This window comes from Bubalus kerabau, chromosome 2 (genome assembly GCF_029407905.1).
Source record: "Bubalus kerabau isolate K-KA32 ecotype Philippines breed swamp buffalo chromosome 2, PCC_UOA_SB_1v2, whole genome shotgun sequence".
Taxonomy (NCBI): Eukaryota; Metazoa; Chordata; class Mammalia; order Artiodactyla; family Bovidae; genus Bubalus; species Bubalus kerabau.
In genome coordinates, this window is record NC_073625.1 from 120,159,714 (window position 1) to 120,174,410 (window position 14,697).

The 14,697-nt window shown below is 44.6% G+C and overlaps 1 long non-coding RNA gene across 2 annotated transcripts; it reads right to left on the reverse strand.

Annotated features, from left to right (window-relative positions):
• Positions 1–937: 937 nt before the first annotated feature.
• On the reverse strand, positions 938–7,308 carry LOC129644875 (uncharacterized). Of its 2 annotated transcripts, XR_008711029.1 has the most exons (4): positions 7,267–7,308; positions 7,072–7,132; positions 2,565–2,688; positions 938–1,232 (listed from the first exon to the last, which is right to left on the reverse strand). It is a non-coding gene; the product is annotated as an uncharacterized LOC129644875 (long non-coding RNA). The 2 variants fall into 2 exon arrangements; XR_008711028.1 differs by lacking the exon at positions 7,267–7,308 and having other exon boundaries at positions 7,072–7,176.
• Between the last annotated feature and the right edge of the window lie 7,389 nt (positions 7,309–14,697).

Genomic DNA, 14,697 nt, shown 5'->3' on the forward strand with positions numbered 1-14,697 from the left:
GGACTCCTGCTTTAAGTCAATTCTAGATTACTTACAATACCTAACATAGTGTAAATTCTGTATGTAGTTGTAAATACAATGTAAATGATATGTAAATAGTTGCCAGCCCTTGGTAAATTCAAGATTCGCTCTTTGAAACTTTCTGGAATTTTTTTTCTGATATTTTTGATAGTTGTCTAAATTCATGGATTTGGAACCCACAAATATGGAGGGCCAATTGTAGTTCAAGATGGATCCTAGATCTAAACCTAAAGGCTAAAACTATAAAACTCCTAGAAAAAAGGAAAATATTTTTGAAGTTTGAGGTGTGCAAAGATTTCTTTAAGTTGACACTAAACCACTAATCATGAAATTTAAAAATCAATAAACTTGACTTTATCAAAATTAAATATTTCTATTCATTAAAAGAATTTTTTAAAAAAGGAAAACAAGTCACAGCCCGAGACAAAATATGTATAGTATAGACAGACTATGTGTAACCTGAGACAAAATATGTCCCACTAGGGGAGAAAACGGAAACCTGAGTACTGTTGGTGGGAATATAAATTGATACAGCCTCTACGAAAAACAGTATGGAGGTTCCTCAAAAAGATTAAACATAAAACTACCATTGTTATTCAGTTGCTAAGTCATGTCCAACTCTTTGTGACCCCATGAACTGCAGCACACCAGGCTTACCTCTCCTAAACTGTCTCCCTAAGTTTGCTCAAGCTCATGTCCATTGAGTCAGTGATGCCATCCAACCATCTCATCCTCTGTCGCCCTCTTTTCATCTTGCTCTCTGTCTCTCCCAGCATCAGGGTCTTTTCCAATGAGTCAGCTCTTTGCATCAGGTGGCCAAGGTGATCCAGCAATTCCACCTTTACATATTAATCCAAAGGAAACATAAGCACTAGCTTGAAAGGATACGTGCCTCTTTATGTTTATTGCAGCATTATTTATAATAGCTAAGACATGGAAACAACCTAAGTGTCTGTTGACAGATGAATGGATAAAGAAAAAAACACGCATATACATATATATACAATGGATTATTGTTCAATCATACATAAGGAAATCCTCATAATGGATGAACCTTAAGGTCATTACACTAAGTGAAATAAGACAGGTAAGACTTGACTTGACTTGAATAGACATTTCATAAAAAAAGATACATCGATGGCCAATGAGCCCGTGAAAGGAGGTTCAAAGTCTTCAGTCATCAGAGAGATGCCTTCATAGTGCTTGAAGTTCTGTAAGGAAGATAGACATTGAACAAGCAATTAAGTAACATTTGATGAACAAAATAACATCAAAATAGCAGAAACATACCAAGGAGGTGGACATGGTGGGAACAGTCACCCCAGAGTAACATAGATAGTGGGTTGTCTGTAGAAAATTTTAAAGCAATAATAAAATTGACTAAAAGCTGTCTGCCTTCCATTATGTGACAGCAATTTGAAACAGTATCAGTGAAAAAATATTCTCACCACTCCCACTTCTCATCAGTGATAGTTAAGCCCTTGCAATATATGCATATATATTATATGTATATATAATTGTTTGTATATATGATGTGTATATATATATATATATGTATATATATATATAAGAGCCCATGTTCCCTCTTAACATTCATCTTAACATATTTGTTTTTGTTTAGTCGCTCAGTCACGACTGACTCTTTTGTGACCCCATGGACTGTAGCCCCCCAGGCACCTCTGTCCAGTGGATTTCCCAAGTAAGAATACTGGAGTGGGTTGCCATTTCTTTCTCCAGGGGATCTTCCCCACCCATCATCTCCTGAGTCTGCTGCTACATTAGCAGGCAGATTCTTTACCTCCGAGCCACTGGCATATTCCCTCTTTAAAAGCTTCCCGAAATAGGACATTTTAATGGTTGTGTGATACTCTGTGGTTTGTTTTTTTTTTTTTAACCAATTCCCTCCTATTAAACACTGAGCATTCCTCATTTTTCACCTACAAGTAGCATAGAGATAACATCTCTGCGTATAAATCTTTGATGTTTTTTCACGTTATTTCCTTAGAAGAGAAACACCTCTTTTTGATGGTTGAAGTGTGAGGAAATTCATGGACAGTGAATTAGCTGGAAGTGTAAAAATGAGTGTGTGAGAGAACCATGGGGATGTCCCCTCCAGGTCTGAGAGAGATGGAAAGGGCAGAGCAGCAAGTGGGAAGCAGCCTGGGAGGGACTTGTGGAGAAAGAAGTAAGCCTGGAGGACTCTACCTATTAATAGATGGCAAGCAGAGGGAACTCCAGGCCATGCCTGCACCCAGAGCAGGGATTAGAAGCATATGGAGGTTACCACATTTCTTGTGCCTGGCAGATTTTATCCCCTGGGACTTGGTTTCCTCATCTTTCTAAAGAACTTGGATATAGTACCTAACTCTGTGACTATAATAGGTTAATGCTTATACAGCACCGAGAATATGATCTGGCACACCATGAGTGCTATGTAAGTGTTTGGTAAACAAAATAAAAATAAATATGATTTCTGTGGGGAGCCTAAGTCAGTGCTCAAGAAAGAAATCTGCACATAAAACAAAGAGCACATAAACAGATACCTGGTATCCCTTCACGATGGAATGTGACTGGCAGCCTTGCCCCGAGTCAGCTTACATCAGAGCAAGTGCTGCGGGGGGCCAGCTGACTTTCTTCTCTGACTCTGGCCAGTATCTCAAAGATAAGCTGTGAGAAAGAAAACACGCTGAGCTAGGAGATAGAAGGCACGGTCTTCCCCTTCCATCAGCCTTTTAAGGGCACCGGTCACCGCTTATTAAGCAGTGTATGTCATTAAGCATCTCCCTGGGGAGCTGGAGAACTGCAGGACAGTGTAGATAATGAAGATCTATTGCATAAGCAGAAAAAGTTCAATGGATAAATACCTCTCTTTCTCCCTGGCCGCCCCCACCCCAGCAGTCCTGTCTCCTTTCAACAGAGGATTCCACATGGATTTTATTTTCTCTCTCTTTGTGGGAAAAGACATCAATTCTGGCTTAAAGAGCTTTTCTGCACCTGTTCCCTGAGGCGGAGAATTCGGTTCCTCCAGGTACAAGCTAAATCGCTCCACATACCCGGCGAGATCTGGCATGCTTCTGACCCACCTCACTTCCCTTTCTGGGCCCGTGAGCTCACGGATAGTGTCTGTTCTCAGGCCTCCTCCAACCAAGGAGGAGGGCCTTCAAAAATATAAGTCTGCCTTGGAAAGGGAACCAGACACTTCCGTTCCCTTGTTTGAGGCTTCTCTGATGGCTCAAATGGTAAAAAATCTACCTGCAATGTAGGAGATCCAGGAGACGTGGGTTAGATCCCAGTGGTTGGGAAGATCCACTGGAGGAGGAAATGGCAACCCACTCTAGTATTCTTGCCTGGAAAATCCCGTGGACAGAGAAGCCAGGAGGGCTGCAGTACATGAGGTTGCAAAGAATTGGGGTTTTGCCATGGGGTTTGCCCTTCCTCTGTAAAACACAGGGCAAAACTGGAAAACATGAGGCCTCAGGGCCTCCTAATCTGGACATTCTGTGGACTGGAAAGTCCCTGATGGGCCAGGCAGCATGTGCAGACAGGCTGGGCTCAGACCTGGGTGAGGTCATGAGGGGAGAAGGGAGGGGCGCACCGCCTGGCCCCAGGTCAGTGGCGTCTTTACTGCAATTGTTTATTTCACTCCATTCCTAGACCTCTCACTCTCTGATCGAGTCAGGTGTGTGTCATGTTTGAACAGAAACAGGTGAGAAGCTGCCTCTAATGTCCAGCACGCATTTCTCTGAGCCATCTTCAGTGAGCAGTTTGGAGCCTATATTCCATGCCTTCTGCCTTTCTTGTTTGCCTAGACCTTGCATACCAGCTCATTCAAGCTAATCTGAGGCTCATGTATGCCCTCTGAAACTCATATGCCCTCCAGCCCAAATATGGGACTTTCAAAATCTCACCTCACTACATACACTCTATTCGTGTTCACTCCATTCTTGTACTCCTTAGCCCATCTCACTCCATTCCACCTCTGGTCCCACAAAAACCAGGACCCTGTGACCATATGATATATTGCATCATAGTCAACCCCACGTTTCCTTTTATAGGAAAAGTAAGTACCTACAAGCCTATGTGGTTTAGAACAATGGTGTGACCTGAATGATTGCCTTAAACAAAGCATTAGGAAAAGTGCCTTTCTCTTAAACCTGGTAAGCTATGTAGTTCTAAGGTAGAGATCAGATTAGAAACACTACAGCTGGAAGACAAGTCACACACCAAACCCACAAGCTGTGTTAAAAATTGGAAGTGCAGAAATGAACAGCGTATAGATTATTTGATTGAGAGAAGCATACATCACCCAGTATATCAGAATCAGAGGACTGTGAAAGGCTGCTGCTGCTAAGTCACTTCAGTCGTGCCCGACTCTGTGCGACCCCATAGACGGTAGCCCACCAGGCCCCACCATCCCTGGGATTCTCCAGGCAAGAACACTGGAGTGGGTTGCCATTTCCTTCTCCAATGCATGAAAGTGAGAAGTGAAAGTGAAGTCGCTCAGTCGTGTCCGACTCTTAGCGACCCCATGGACTGCAGCCTACCAGGCTCCTCCATCCATCCGGGATTTTCCAGGCAAGAGTACTGGAGTGGGGTGCCATTGCCTTCTCTGTGAAAGGCTAGTGATGTGGAATTAAATTAAAACATTGGAGTTGCCACTTTGGGGAATTTGTCTTTAACTCAGTGTTTCTTAATCTGAGCACTTTTACATCTTTGGCAAACAAGTATTTGCTGTCAGAGGCTATCTTGTGCATTGTAGGGTATTTAGCAGGATTCCTGGCCTCTACCCACTTGATGCCAGAAGTACCTTCTCCCAACTTTCACAACCAAAAATGTTTTCAGTGTTGGTATTGCTACCTGTGCACCAGAGGGAAGGCAAGATTAGCCACTGGGATGAGGGAATAAAATATGAGCTTGTCTATATATCTTTATTTGATTATAACATATAGCAGTAAATTCTATTAACATTAATGATATCCTCCTTGAAGATATGTCACTGAGATAACAGATAACTTGGACAAGTAGACAGAAAAATCCTCATTTGTTCTGACCCTTTAGGCTTATTACCTGCTGTTGCAGTTTATATGTGCACAATTAAGTGTATTTAGCAATTATTTCGGAGAAGGCAATGGCACCCCACTCCAGTACTCTTGCCTGGAAAATCCCATGGATTGAGGAGCCTGGTAGGCTGTAGTCCATGGGGTCGCTAAGAGTCGAACATGACTGAGCGACTTCCTTTTCACTTCTCACTTTCATGCATTGGAGAAGGAAATGGCAACCCACTCCAGTGTTCTTGCCTGGAGAATCCCAGGGGTGGGGGAGCCTGGTGGCCTTCTGTCTATGGGGTTGCACAGAGTCGGACACGACTGAAGCGACTTAGCAGCAGCAGCAGCAGCAATTATTTTAAATAGCAGATGGTAACCATAAGACTCCACAGGTTATCTCATGGCAAGAGACTTAAAAATGAGGCACTTTTTTTTTCTCTTACAAAAAGACAAATTATTCCAAATTTGCTGCCTTTTTCTGTGACAGACAGTATGCCAACAGTATGCTGCTAACTGCTAAGTCACTTCAGTCATGTCCGACTCTGTGTGACCCCATGGATGGCAGCCCACTAGGCTCCCCCGTCCCTGGGATTCTCCAGGCAAGAACACTGGAGTGGGTTGCCATTTCCTTCTCCAATGCATGAAAGTGAAAAGTGAAAGTGAAGTCGCTCAGTCATGTCTGACTCTTAGCGACCCCATGGTCTACAGCCCACCAGGCTCTTCTGTCCATGGGATTTTCCAGGCAAGAGTACTGGAGTGGGGTGCCATTGCCTTCTCCAGACTCATATAACCCATCCTTTTAAAGAAAAGGTGATATTTTACAATAAGTGAAAATATGAGTTCTTTTAGAAAGAAACTTGTGGTATGACACTTCTGGCAATAACTTAAGAGCTTGAAAATTTCTCCTAAAATAGAACATATTCTGTATAAAATATACACGCTTTTAGTTTCAGAAGTGAGCTGACCTGAAAGTAAGGAAAATCACCAGATTTTCACTGTGGGATGCAGAATCCACAGATACTAATAGCTGAGCAGAGAACTTGAACATCTACAGATTTTGGCATCTGCAGTTGGTGCTGAAATCAATCCTCAGGGGATACTGAGAGTTGACTGTACTCTAAAAAAGGCCCAGGCATTTGTGGAAGAAGACTAAATAGAATTCTAAACACAAGAAAATGTAATTATTATAATTAAAAACTAAATGAGATGAGAAAAAAAGTAGATGGACATTAAGCATGAAATTAGGCACACTGAAGAAAGACATTAGTGAACTGGAATATAGACTTAAAGGAATATGCAGAATACATGTGGAATCAACAGAAAAATAAAGTGCCAAAAGAAAATGATTGTCAACCAAGAATTGTAAACCCAACTAAAATATTACTTAAGAAAAAGAACAAAACAAAGACATTTCCAAACAAATAAAAACTGAGAACTTTTGTTATAAACAGAATAGTTACTAAAGGAACTTCTCAAAAAGAAGTAATTCAGAGGAAGAGGACAGTCTTTCCAGGAAGTGCTGAGCTTCAGTAAGAAATGATTTTCCATTTGGAACAAGAATTCCTTAATTAGTTCCAATTGTGGAAGATTTATATACAGATTTGTGCTACTTTGACAATTTTAAATGTAGTTCAAGGATATGAAAATAAATGTTAGAAGTTAAAGATTTTACTTTGCCACTTATTCATAGTAAATTTTTAGTTTTTTTAAAAAAGAGGAAAAGAAAGAAAAAAGAAAATAAAAAAGCAAGTGATATCATTTATAAGAAAATGCGTGTTTGAAAATACAAACTTATAGATTGGGAAGGAAGGAAAAAAATGTGTCTATTTAACAGCATTGAACAATCTGAAAATTCAATCACTTTTGCCTTAATTCAATCCCTCATCAGCCACATGTGACTAGTGGCCATTCTCTGGGATATTCCAGACACATAATACTCCTGTCATGAAGAAAGTTCTACCAGACCGCACCACCCTAACACGAAACAAGGGCTCTGTCTCCTCACCTCAAAAACTGAGATAGTTTCCATCTCACAGGTTGTTGGTGACTATTAAATACAATGATGTCTGGAACAGAACAGATGTTCAGTAAGTGATGGTATTGCTATGGTGGATAAAAAGGACTCAGCAATCTTGGCTATTGGGATGTCCAGATGGTCCTCAGACTTTCACTCACTCTCTATGTTACCTTGGCTAGTTACCTTGGACAGCTCACTTCCCCAGCCTTGGGCCTTAGCACCCTTGTCTGGAAAACACAAGAGTTGGGCCAGATGCTGTTAATCAGTTCTGACATTCGAAGAGCCTATTAATCAAAGGATCTTTCAATGATAAATGATTAAATATTTTTTTTCACTTTATCTCCTGCACAATAGGGCCAAATCATGCAAAATGTAGAGAAAAGGAACCAGGGGATATACATTTTTTTTTCTCATTTTTATGAAAGGTCCTAGATTTCTTGGTGAAATGTAACAATTAAAAATGATTCGCTCTTTCAACATAATGAAGAAGAAAGAAAGAAAAGTCAGGAGGTTGGCAGGAAGGGAAAAAATATGTAAATTCACAGGTTGACTCAACCTGTTCCAGCTGGCAGCTGGCGTGGTGGGGCTGGGGGACATTTGACCTCCATACATCTTCTGAACAAAGTGGGAGGGAAGGGCTTCCTGCCATCCTTTGTCATCAAGCAGGCCAAGCCTGGCTAATGGGAACTGTCACCTGGGCCTTTCCAGGTCAGAAACGAAGAACAGCAATTAACTCCTCTTGGAGGCTGGCGGCCCTGAGCTGGCCCTGCTAGGCCAGGTAGCTAAATCATTAAAGACACAGTTCTTTTCAGTGATAAATTGTGCAGGCGCGTGAAACCCGCTGTTGGCCATTAATCTGGGCTAATCAGGTTGAAAGTTGGGTTGTTTTATTTAGTAATTAACGGGTTATATGAAAAACATGATCCATGGCCTGGGGAGTGTCTATAGAGCACTGTCCTGGTGGAGAGAATGGAGGACCGCAGGGATTCTCCGTAGAGCCGCGCAGCCTGATGCAATTACAGCCATTGGCAATTGCTGAAAAATGACCCTGGCCTCGTATTGACACCCAGGAAAGAAACATTCCTACCAATAGCACAGGGGAGTCCTGAAGGCCGATAATTGCCCTCTCTCCCCTACCCCTCACTGCCACCGGCTAAGCCGGACGCCAGGTTTCAGAGATGCGTTGTGATCTTTAGGCACGCGCCACTCCCTATGACTGTGGACAGCCTGGGTTTAAAAGGGGCTGGATAGACAGTGGGGCCCTTTGCAGAAATGCAGCTCCCAGAAGGAAGTGAGGAAGGGGAGGGTGGGAGAGATGAATAGTTCTGGCTTGACATGTTGGCCTCTGGTGCTCAGAGATGACCAAGAAGGAAAGTCCACTTGGCAACTGGTTGGATGGACCTGGAGCTTGGGACTTGTGCAAGAGGTCTGGGCTGGGGCCGTGAGCCCAGAGACACTCATGGTCATCCAGAGAGGCTGTGTTGAGAGCAAAGCGCAGAGTCCCAGCTCAGGGCCCAGGATGTGGCCCAGCTAGGGATCAGTGCCCACCTACAGTCCAGTCCCCCTCACATTGTTCCGCTGCCACTCTGCCTCCGGGACTCCCTCTTCCACATGTGCTGCACATCAAATCTCCAGGGACCAAGTGGTACTACTTCTACCTTCTAAATTCTCCTTCCACCCCCCTGCCTGCCCTCTGGGGCAGGGCACCAGTGCCTTTGCTTCAGAGTCCAATGCAGTAGTTACTTTCAAGTCCATTTCTGTTCTTACGTCCTTTGACTCAGTCTCTCCCATGCAATCAGGGTGATCTTTCTTAATTGCTGCTGCTGCTAAGTCGCTTCAGTCGTGTCCGACTCTGTGCGACCCCATAGACGGCAGCCCACCTGCCTCCCCCGTCCCTGGGATCCTGCAGGCAAGAACACTGGAGTGGGTTGCCATTTCCTTCTCCAACACATGAAAGTGAAAAGTGAAAGTCAAGCCGCTCAGTCATGTCCGACTCTTCAAGACCCCATGGACTGTAGCCTACCAGGCTCCTCCATCCATGGGATTTTCCAGGCAAGAGTACTGGGGTGGGTTGCCATTTCCTTCTCCAGTTTCTTAATTGCAAGTTGGCCTAAAACCTTTGGGAAGCTACTGAAGGATTTAAAGATAAAATCAAAATCCTTAACCAGGTGACCAAGGTCTGGCACGATATCGGGGCCTTGCTGCCTGTCCAGCCCCTCTCCCCTCACCCTCTGTGACCCAGCCACCCTATGCTTCACTTCTGCCACACACCTACCTCTCTGATACCTTTTCCCCTTCCCACACCGCGTTAGCGCCTACTGGACCTTTAAGTGTCAACTGGAACCTCTCTTCCGAGGTAACTCGCCTGGCCTCTCAAGCTGGGTTTGGAGACCTCCTGTGATTTCAGCCTTGTGCTTTCATGGTGCCCACCACTCTGTGGCCCTTGTCTGCTTCCCTCTGTCTCCCTCCAAGCCCTGAGAAAGCAAGGCCCACACCCATTGTGCTGTTCGCTAGTGCACTTCCAGCAACTAAAATTGTTCCTGACATAGGTGCTCAATAAAATCTGTTGCATGAATTAATACAAAAATTCTTTGAATCAGAAGGCTTCTTGGAAGACTTAGTGTATAAACAAGGAAACTGATCTCAGAGAAAGCCAATGGCATACTGGGTCATGTGGCAAATTAGTGGCGGATCTAAAAGGGATTGAGGGTCTCCTGACCACCCCAGGGGTCTCTCAGGCACTACCTTTCAATTCACATCTTCCACAGCTTTTCCTTTGGAAGATTTACTATTTAAATTCCTTGCAGAAGGCCCTTGACCTTGTGATCAACTTCAGCAGTTCCTCCAGATGAGCAGCCTGTAAGTGGGAATGGCTGACATTTGATGTAACATCAATGACCAGAAACATTTAAGGAACACTTCTGAAAGCTCATGCTAACCTCCTAGGATCTTCTGGAGGCAGTTCCATTGACAGGCAAGAGGGAGTGTTTTTGAGCCAGAAATTTAAACTTAGGTTTAAATTCTGGCTCTGCCTTCATGAGCGGTGTAACAGGGGACAATTTATTGGATCTTTCTGTGCCTTACCTTTTTGATCTATAAAATTGGGATATGGGAATTCCCAGTGTTAGGCCTCGGTGCTCTCACTGCTGTGGCCTGGGGTTCAATCCCTGGTTGAGGAACTAAAATTCTGCAAGTTGCATGGTAGAGCCAACAAACCAAAATGAAACGGGATAATAACACTAACCTAATAAATTATTGCTAATATCAAGTGCAATGCTAAGAATAATGGAAGATGGTGTTTCTTAAGGGCTAGATGCTATGCTAAGTCTTCTATGTATCATATCAATCTCCAGTATATTAGTGTCTTGTCTATCTTCTATCTATCTCAACGTCTACATAGAATGACATACTACTCTTACCCTCGTTTGATAGATGAAAAAAAAACACAGCACAGAAAGACTCAGAAATTTGCCCAAGATCACAGAGTCAGAAAGTGGAAAAGCCAGGACCAATTCACTTCTAACTACTGCCCCCAATTTCCTGTGAAGCCCAGTGCCTGAGTCACGTGCTCTAACCATGTTTCCTGCTATGAGTAGAGGCAACACCAGAAGGAACAGTTGAAATTGCATTTTGTCAAGGGCTTGGGTCATAGTATGTGCTCAATAAATAGTAGCTTGTAGGATTGTTATTAGCCTGAAGAGTCTGTGTGTAGGGAAGTGTTTCCTACTGCTTCTACCCTTTCTTTAAAAGGGACCTAGGAGCCCTTGTGAGGAAATCCCATTAGTGAAATAGGTCTCTTCAGAGCTATGGAAGGTATTCTGTTCATGAAAGGGCCAGTCCTCAATGGGTCAGGAGTTCTGGCTCGCACCCAACTGCTAAGTCAAGATGTGCTAGACTCTGGTTTCATCTCCTTACAGGTCTGAGGCTAAGTCTCAGGCACACAGACCTGATGGAGTGCCAGCTCAAAATGCCCAAGGTGCAGCCAATGGAGCCCCCACAGGACTGCAAATACCCATGGATGTCAACTGCAGAACATGCCCTGATGGCCCCTCTGCCCGTCCTGGGCCAGCCACACAACAAGGCAGACACTCCTACACTCCTACTGTCTCCTCCATCCAGAGGTAGCCTCTCCTCTAAAATGTGCATCTCTTGTTGGCCTTACTGCCTGGCTGAGCAAGGGAAGGGACCAGCCTTGTGGTTGGTCACTCAGGCGTGTCCAGCTCTTTGTGATCCCATGAACTGTAGCTCACCAGGCTCCTCTGTCCATGGAATTTTCCAGGCATGAATACTGGAATGGGTTGCCATTCCCTTCTCCAGGGGATCTTCCCGACCCAGGCATTGAACCTGGGTTGCCTGTATTGCTGGCAGATCCTTTACTGGCTGAGCCACCAGGGAAGCTAGTTAGGTCCAATTTCACAGGAACATCCCTGGTGCCGTTCTTGGCAAAGTGGGGAGTCACTGAACCCCAGAGATAGAAGGATGCTTGCATGGAGATCTTCTGTAAAGGTAGGTGTTATGGTATTAAGGTTGAGACCCTGGCCTCTGGAGGCATCCTGCCTGGGTTTGAGTCTGGGCTCTGCCATGCATCAGCTCTGTGACCTTAGGAAGGCTTCCTCATTTCCCTGTGGCTCCCTGTTCTCATCTGTACTAACAGGAATAATAACAATACCTACTTCCTAGAGCTCTGTGAATACTATGTGCAAGAACCCACCAAAAGCACAGTTGATCGTTGCACAACTGCAGGTTTGAACTGCCTGGGTCCACTTATGTGGATATTTTTCAATTAGTAAATACAATAGTACTCCACGGTCCATGGTTGGGTGAACCCACAGATGCAGAGGAACTGTGTATGCAGAGGGTGACTGTAAATGACACACAGATTAACACCCACAATTGACTGTTCAAGGGTCCATGGCATTTCAAATAGTGCTTGGAACATTGCGATTACTCAGTAAATGTCAAATTCTTTCCCTCGCACCCAGGGCAGGAATCCTCACTATGACTAATGTGCTGATTATGTCCACTTAACCACTTCTAATGATGAGAAGCTCATTGCTTTCCAAGGTACTTCTACTCTTGCTGGACATCTCTGATTATTGGGTGGCCCTTCCTTCTCTATGCAGCAATTAAAAAGTGCACATAAGAAACCTATATAAAGAAAGATATCCAAGATATATATATTTGGCTTCCCTGATAGCTCAGTTGGTAAGTAATCCACCTGCAATGCAGGAGACACTGGTTCAATTCCTGGGTCAGGAAGATCTGCTGGAGAAGGGATAGGCTACCCACTCCAGTATTCCTGGGCTTCCCCTGTGGCTCAGCTGGTAAAGAATTCGCCTGCAATGCAGGAGACCTGAATTCGATTCTTGGGTTGGGAAAATCCCCTGAAGAAGGGAAATGCTACCCACTCCAGTATTCTGGCCTGGAGAATTCCATGAACTGTATAGTCCATGGGGTCACAAAGAGTTGGTCATGACTGAGCAACTTACTGCTAATAATACTGCTATATATATTCAACGAGAAAGATCAAGTTGCAGAACAATACATGTATTGGAATAAAACTAGGATTTGCCCTGCTCAGCCCTAAGACAGTTCAGTGACTGATGAGAAACATTGGCCCTTCCCTCAGGGTAATTGCACTGCCTCCCCTCATGGTTTTAGGCAGGAGGGCAGGCTGGTAGGTAATGGAGGAGAGTTTCTCTTAGGGAGGTTCTGCTGATTAAATCTCCTGCTAAGTCGCTTCAGCCGTGTCCGACTCTGTGCAACCCCATAGACGGCGCCCCACCTGACTCCCCTGTCCCTGGGATTCTCCAGGCAAGAACACTGGAGTGGGTTGCCATTTTCTTCTCCAATGCATAAAAGGGAAAAGTGAAAGTGAAGTCGCTCAGTCGTGTCCGACTCTTCATGACCCCATGGTCTGCAGCCTACCAGGCTCCTCCGTCCATAGGATTTTCCAGGCAAGAGTACTGGAGTGGGGTGCCATTGCCTTCTCCAATTAAATCTCCTAGCTGCCTGCTAATCCTGTCTCAAAGAGGGTCAATCCCAGAGTTTGACCAAACAAAACTCACAGGCCACAGGAGTGGTTTAGATCATTTTTAAAATGAAGCTCGGGATCCAGACTGGAATTCTTGGATCTGTCATTTGAAAAATTCCCTAAACTCCTAAAAGTTGACCAAACATCTCTCGTGAAAAACTTAATGCGTGCTGTTGGTTGTTGTTTAGTTGCTAAGTCATGTCCGACTCTTTTGCAATCCCATGGACTGTAGCCCTCCAGGCACCTCTGTCCATGGGATTTCCCAGGCAAGAATATTGGAATGGGTTGCCATTTCCTTCTCCAGGGGATCTTCCCAATCCAGGGATCAAACTTGTGTCTCTTGCATTGGCAGGCGGATTCTTTACCACTGAGCCACCTAGGAAGCTCCTTAATGTATTTACATCAGGACAACCCCAAATCATCTTCTCTTTCAGGACACTCCAGGGGTCCCAGTGAGAGCCTCCTCTTATCCTCGGGTGATGGCCAAGGCCCATCCACTGCACCAGCTCCCTCCCTAACCACAGAGGAGTCAGATTTCCTCTGTGCAACCACTACACCTGTGAAGGCTTGAAATGGTTTTACAACCAGTCCATTCTGAAGGAGATCAGCCCTGGGATTTCTTTGGAAGGAATGATGCTAAAGCTCAAACTCCAGTACTTTGGCCACCTCATGCGAAGAGTTGACTCATTGGAAAAGACTCTGATGCTGGGAGGGATTGGGGGCAGGGGGAGAAGGGGACGACAGAGGATGAGATGGCTGGATGGCATCACTGACTCGACGGATGTGAGTCTGAGTGAACTCCGGGAGTTGGTGATAGATAGGGAGGCCTGGCGTGCTGTGATTCATGGGGTCGCAAAGAGTCGGACACGACTGAGCGACTGATCTGATCTGATCTGATCTGAACCACTTTACTGGGGCTTCCTTGGTGGCTCAGTGGGTAAAGAATCTGCCTCTGATGTTCGATCTCTGGGTCAGGAAGATCCCCTGGAGGAGGGCATGGCAAACCACTCCAGTATTCTTGCCTGGGGAATCCCATGGACAGAGCTTGGCAGGCTATAGTCCATAGTATCGCAAAGAGTTGGACACGAATGAAGCGACTATCACAACCACTTCATTAGTAAGGAGAGAATGCTCATCTTGCCTACTAGCTCCACTTTGTAGGTCAGTGGAAGTTTGCAGACCTGGGCCATGTGATTATGCAAACCTCCATCATATTCATCATTCTATTCAGTTTTACAGTAAACCCATATAGGAGGTCTACTTGATCCCCATTTTACAGATGAAGACGCTGAGGCAGAGACAGGGAAGATTAACATAAGTGCACAGGCAAGCTTGCAACCAGGTCTCCCAGCTCCTCATTGCATGTTCTTTCTGGTCCCACTGGCCCCTTTGCAGTTTCATCCTTGCTTCCTATTCTTGTTCCTAAACCAATTCCTCTGCCCTCTTCCATCTACCATCCTTTGCTATCATGGAGAAGAGAAGTCTTTTAGGAAAAAGGACATCAAAAGAAAGTAAGACAGAACAGAACACTATTGGAAGCTCAGGACACAATAGCAGCAAATATAAACATAAGGCTTGTT